A 6,661-nucleotide genomic window follows, 5' to 3' on the forward strand; every position below is an offset into this window, starting at 1 on the left:
GGGACAGACAGTCAATTATTCATGTGCAAGTCCAAGTTGAAGCTGAGGAAAATTAAGCCTCTAGGGTCCGTCCTACTTGCTTTTCTAATACCACCTTTTCTTCCCACACCACTCTACATCTATGCTGGGCTTAATTATTCATCACCATGTCTACACAGAACTCACAGGCAATATTCACTAGCAAGGGGATATATTAGGGAAATCAATGGTTTATCACAACTCAGGATCAGCAAACAGTAAGACTATCCCATAATCTCTGTGCTGTGCCTCTAAGTGTCCATGCCACAGTCTCTGATACATCTGGTCTGGGTGGCTTCTGCCACTTCAGTCAGGGATCTTATAAGTGCTCTTCCAAAGCCTTGAGATTTCTCTCTCTGCTGCTTAAAGAGTTAGCCCATCCTTATAGCCAAGGGAGTGGTAACAAAACTGACTAATCTTCTCCTTTAATATTACACAGATCTCTTTGAATGGTCCCACACAATCGTTGGATGGTAATTACAGAGCGTTTAGTAGAAGATTCATCTTAAGGAATTTAACTCCAACACAATTTCAAGAGGAGATTTGAAGCATTGAACACGAATGACAGAAGACCTATGAGCTTTGGAATCAGACCAAGAACAACACATATAAAGAAGGCCATTGAAAGATAGGAAAAAAGAAAAGTGGATGTCAGAAGATGGAATAAATGCTGAAGTAAAATAGTTGAACTGAAAATTTCAAACGGTTGCTCAAGGAGACAAAGTATTATAATAAAACGCTGCACAGATTTAGAATTAGAAAATCAAAAAGGAAGAACATGCTTAGCAAATGTTAAATTGAAGGAACTGAAGTAAAAATCCAAGCTTCATGTTGAAATATTTAAAGATTCTGGGGGAACAATATTGAATGATGTAGGAAGCATCAAAATATGATGGAAAGAATATACTGACCTGCTGTACAAAAATAACTAGTCAATAGTCAATCGTTTCAAGAGCTTGCATGTGATCAAGAATACTGAAGAATAAGTCCAAAATAATGAAAGCATTCACCAAAAATGAGGCTCTAGGAATTGATGCAATAAGCTGATGAAACACTGGAAGCATCCAATGGTCTGTGCTATGGAAGCAGGAAGACAACTGCCTGGCCAACAGACTGGCAGAGATCCATATATGTAAACTTTCCAAAGAAAGATGACCCAACAGAATTAGAAAATGATGGAACAATATCATTCTTTTGCTGGTCAGTCAACATGAGTTCAGCAGTGCATTGACAGGTTGCTGCCAGAGGTTCATTCAGGATTCAGACAAAGATGTGGACCAAGAATATCATTACTGATGTCAGAAAGATCTTGCCTAAAAACAGGGAATACCAGGAAGATGTTTAATTATGTTTAATTAAGTGCAAATGTATTCAAGGGTATGGGTCATAAAAAACAAGAACTGTGGATAGCCTTGATAAGAAAGTTAATTCCAGAACACTTCATTGTGCTTATGTTGAACTTGTTCTTGTCATAAGGGGCAGCCATTTGAAAAGAACATGGGTGACTTAAAATCAAGAAACGTATGTGTGCATCGTGTTACCAAAGCGCATTCACTCTCTATGCTGAGCAAGAAATCAGAGAAGAGGAATGCAGCATCAAGAATGAAGGAAGGCTTGTTAATCGTCTTCAGGAAGAAGAGGACACACCATGTTTTCTGAAAGTGGTCATTTGAAGCAATTGCTGATAAGGACCACGCACTGCAGCCTTCAATATGGATGACAAATCAAATAAACAAGATGAAAAATTTCACGCCTAGTCCCATACGTAATACCATGATAAACAAAGAAAAGTTTGTAGTCAAGGATTTCATTTTGCATAAATTCACAATCAGTGCTCACGTAAGCAGAATCAAGAAATCACACGACACGACAAATTGGGTCAATGCTGGACCAGACCTCTTTGAAGTGTTGAGAGTAAGGTTGTCATGTTGAGGACTAAGTCATGGTATTTTTATCTAATCCATGCTATTTTCAGTCATCTCATATGCTTGTGAAAGTTGGACATTGAATAAGGAAGACAAAGAAGAATTGATGCCTTTGAATTATGGTGTTGGTGAAGAATAATGAAAGGTTTTTTGACTGCCAACAGAACAAACACAACCTGTCTTGGAAGTACCACTGGAATAGTGCACTTCATGTCACCCACACTGGACACATTGACAGGAGGTTATCAGTCATTGACAAAGGACGTCATGTTTGGTAAAGTCGAGGGGCAGTGAAAGAGTGGAAGAAACTAGAGAAGATAGATTAACACAGTAGCTGCAACAATGGACTGAAGCATAGCAATTGGGATAATTCTCCACACCTGGGCATTCTGGGAGTTGGAACTCACTCTACGGCACTTAACCACAAGAGTACACTCAGAGATGTTTGCTGCTAAGGAAAAAGGAACAGTATACATATATGATTGACATATTCCTTATTTTAAAGTTGTAGGATATATTTAAGCTTTTCTGAAAACTTTATTTTCAGATATTTCAATTAGTGATATATTTCTGTATGCCAGGCACTAAAGTGAGTGCTTTAAATACAGCTAGCCAATAAACCCCCACACGCATATCACATGAGATAGCATTGTTACTCTCAGTTTATAGTTGGGAAAATGGCAAGTTAGGAAAAGTGAATAAATTGAATAAAAGTGAATAAATATTTCCCAAATATGCACAGGATGTGTGTTCAAAGACAGCAAATACGACAATATAGATTATATTCTTAACTGCAATTGCATTATACTACCTTGAATACATAGCCAGCTAGACGGTAGATATTTTATTGAGTAAGACAAGAAGAAATAGCAATAGTATTTAAGCACATCAGGAATATGTTCTAGTACCGTTTATTAACTTATGACTTCTATAGCTTCATTAGTAAATTCAATTCAGTCTGTGAATACTTCTTACCAAAAATAAGTAAACTTACATGTCTAAAGTGATACTGTGCAAGCATTTGGGAAAATTTAAAACAAAAAAAACAACAAATATGGCTATCAGAAATGGTAGAGGTATGAATATAAGTTCATAGTCTTGAAACACTGAGAAAATATTTAATACTTTGTGAAACAAAGGAGATATTCTCATAAATTGATTATATTTTTATAGTCACTTTGAGCATTAAGAATTTTAAAATACAGTGTGATCAGAATGAGCCCCTGTTGACAGAACCATCCATAATAATATGATATTCTTTTATGTGAGACTTGAAAATTCCAAATATCCTGTATTACACTAAGGTTCAATCTAGCAAGGGATTTCCAAGAGACACTTTTATGAGTTGTTTGAAAATTTCTTTGCAAAGGTCAGTTCCCCACAAGATTGATATTGGTAGCTGGTTCAAAAGCAAAATCCTGTGCTTTATGTCTGATTAGAGTTTAGAGACAAAAACAAGAGATGGGTTTTAAATTCTTTGTTTCCTAAGCTGAATTATTCAGAATTGTTTTCAAGAGTGTTTGAATCCATACTCATCAACAAATCTTCCTGAAAATTCCATGGAAATTCAGTTTTTAACTTGTGAGAACTTCAGCTTCCTTCTTAAGTAAAACTTGGAATTTTTAGAGCTTATTATTTGCTTCCCTCTGGCAGCTGCCGTATCGCTGTGAGCATTACTGTTTCTGCCATCATTTATGACATTCTTCATAGGATGTTAGTCAGGAATTTTTTGTCTTAGACTCTATCCTAATGCAGATTTCACCACCAAAAGAGCCCTACACTTTAATGAAACACTAAAATATTTTGGCAGCATGAGGACTGAAATCAACAAAGTGGTAAAAATCTAAGTTATCTGTTGTCTTCTCAGAGGATTAAGATAAAAACAGTCAATAGATTCTGAAGCTATTGACATGGCCAAATATTTAATCATTGTGTAAGATTGATTTAATATATTAATATATATGATAAATGATAATTATAATAATTTGTGGTAGATAAAAATTTGAAAAAATAAAGTTTATTCTTATTGCTTAAAGAAGAATCTTAGAGAGATGATGATAAACAATGGTTATTTCAACTTTTGCAGCCCATAAATTATACCAATGGCAATTAGTGCATTCCTTTGATGATTATTTTATAACAGTTTCTGGGGAACCCATCAGAAGAAGAAACGAAAATACTTCCATAAGAACAAAAATACTAAATGAAGAGAATGAATAATCTGACCCTAGAGAAGAATGAAAGCAGAAATACAGAAATTACTTTCATGTGTATGATAAAAAAGTGTTATTAGTTGTGTATATTAGTGGTGAATCACTTGAGATTGTGAAAATATTAAAAACTAACATAGTTTTTAAGATTTTAAATGAATCCATTTTGTTCATTCATACACAGATTGTAAGTAAACTCTTGGGAGAAAATAACTCGTTCAGTCATAAGTGTTTCCCACAGTAGTTTATAACTCCCCAGAGAACAAATCAGCTGTACAGAATATTTTCAAAAATTCTGGAATGAAAGGGATTCTAATAAATTATTAAACATTATTTATTGATATTGACATTATTTAGAGAAACACTATAGGACGTATTAGTCATGTGCTCTCATTGACAATAACAATCCAATCAACTAAGATTTTCCAAGTTGTCACACATGGATTTCAGATGAGAACCTGCCGTGAAGATTTCAATTACTTGATCCCTGTGTGAATCTTTGTATGAGTAGTGTTAGTTCGGTTTTGTCCATAACTTCTCTTTCTCTATTTCTATCTTTGACCTTTGTTTAAAACTTGTGTACCACTGCATAGAGAATGCAATTTGGGGTGACGTCAAATTAGTTCCTACTCACAGATGCCTTCTGAAGAAAACACTGCATGGACTTTTGACATCCTGATATAATTTCTTTCGTTTTATGGGTGGAGAATAAACTGATATAATTATTAAAACATTTTAGACCCCTAGACAGCTAAATTTTTCTTGCAAATTATTGCATTATGATTCTGACATACATCATATTTTGTAAAACAGGGTAATGCAGGTTCATTCACTGAGGGAAAAATTACTAATATTTTAGAAAAGAAGAAGACAAAACTAAATGTTTCTAAGCTGACATGCATCAACTTAAATTCTTGATAGGAAGTAAATTTAAAAAGATCTTTAAGGGGGAACCAATCACAATAATCGACATATAACATCCCACCTGCCCCCCTTCCCAACAGGGGGATGAACAATAGAAAAGTGGGTGAAAGGAGAAAGTGGTCAGTGTAAGATATTAAAATAATAATAATTTATAAAGTATCAAAGGTTCTTGAGGGAGAGAGGAAAAACTGAGGAGCTACCAAGGACTCGAATAGAAAGAACATGTTTTGAAAGTGATGGTGGTAAAATATGCCCAAATGTGCTTGATGCAATGGACGTAGGTATTGATTGTTATAAGAGCTGTAAGAGCCCTCGTTAAAATTATTAAATAAAAAATGTGATCTTTATAGTCCCAGGAAAAAAATTTAGTCACTTAAGTTATTCAATCAATTCATTTTCTTTTGTGACACTCACCTTTAAAAAAACAAATTGTGTCAATTTGACCATTAAAAATTAAACTATTTTGGTACCTATTCCTAAATTTCAGACATTACAGGCAAGGGCTGTGGGTTTCAACATCTCTCTATCAACTGGAGACATTGAGTTAAAGCAAGTGTCTGAATAAATTTTGCTAATAGCAAGCAAGCAAAATTTTAGCCGTAAAACTCATTCCTGTGAGCTCAGCAAAGTTCCAGGTACTTTTAAGTACTTTGTGTGATTGACTCAAGGTACATGCAACAGTATTTTAACAGCATGATCCAGCTAACCTTTAGGTGGATTCTCATTATAATATTCTCTGAATAATGCCAATTCACATATATAATACAGGGAATTAATTTTGTAAATTTTTGGACTCAATTAGTATCTTAACTCAGAAATTAATATCATTATTAAGAATTGTTTGGTTTAAAAAAAAAAGAATTGTTTGTTGTTGTTTTTTCTTCACTGTGCAACCCGCTTCAGTGCCTGAAATCCATGGGGTAATAATGCCAGGCAATGGTTCAGGGTTACAGTTTGCTTTGGCATGGGACACTGTGAGAGGCCCATGGGATCGGACCTGCCATAAATCCAAACCCATGCACAAGAATTGTTTTACCTGAGGAAATACTATGTTGAATATTTTAAGGGTGTGGTTAAAAGTATGTCCAATTTTATGTCAACTAAGAGCAACCACGATTACTTTGTCTAGTTAATCAGTCTCTAAGGGAAAGACTAACGTTACCATGTGCACATCTTTATTGTTGCTGTTGTTAGATTTCATGGAGTTCAATCCTTACTCATTCTGACAGTTCTTTCCGGACATTTGCTTGTTCCACTGTCAATCCATAGTAATTTCATTTATTCAACTTTACCACAATTCAAATGCATCAGTTCTTTTCAGGTATACTTTATTCATGGTCCATTTTTAACCTGCATGTGAAGTAATAGATCAGTCTCACTGGGTGGTGATGCCATAGGGTGGCACGGTACTTTTACAAATGTATCCAGACTAAGGGAGGGAATATTCATCATTGTTCATGGAGAATGGAAAGAACTTCTGTTAAGTTTGGGTCCAATTCTCACTGTCCTTTATTTGGTCAAGTCAGAAGTGTCATGGCAATGTCCTAGATGATGGTGAGCTGTCATGACTTGTGTGAGTGTGGT

General features: G+C 35.0%; 1 non-coding gene across 1 annotated transcript; it reads right to left on the bottom strand.

Annotated features, from left to right (window-relative positions):
- Nucleotides 1-5,960: 5,960 nt before the first annotated feature.
- LOC115873402 lies at nt 5,961-6,097 on the bottom strand. Its single transcript, XR_004048399.1, has one exon. It is a non-coding gene; the product is annotated as a small nucleolar RNA SNORA42/SNORA80 family (small nucleolar RNA).
- Nucleotides 6,098-6,661: the final 564 nt, after the last annotated feature.

Source organism: Echinops telfairi, unplaced genomic scaffold, assembly GCF_000313985.2.
Source record: "Echinops telfairi isolate 266 unplaced genomic scaffold, ASM31398v2 ScPeMD7_7468;HRSCAF=8506_0, whole genome shotgun sequence".
In the NCBI taxonomy this organism is placed as follows: domain Eukaryota; kingdom Metazoa; phylum Chordata; class Mammalia; order Afrosoricida; family Tenrecidae; genus Echinops; species Echinops telfairi.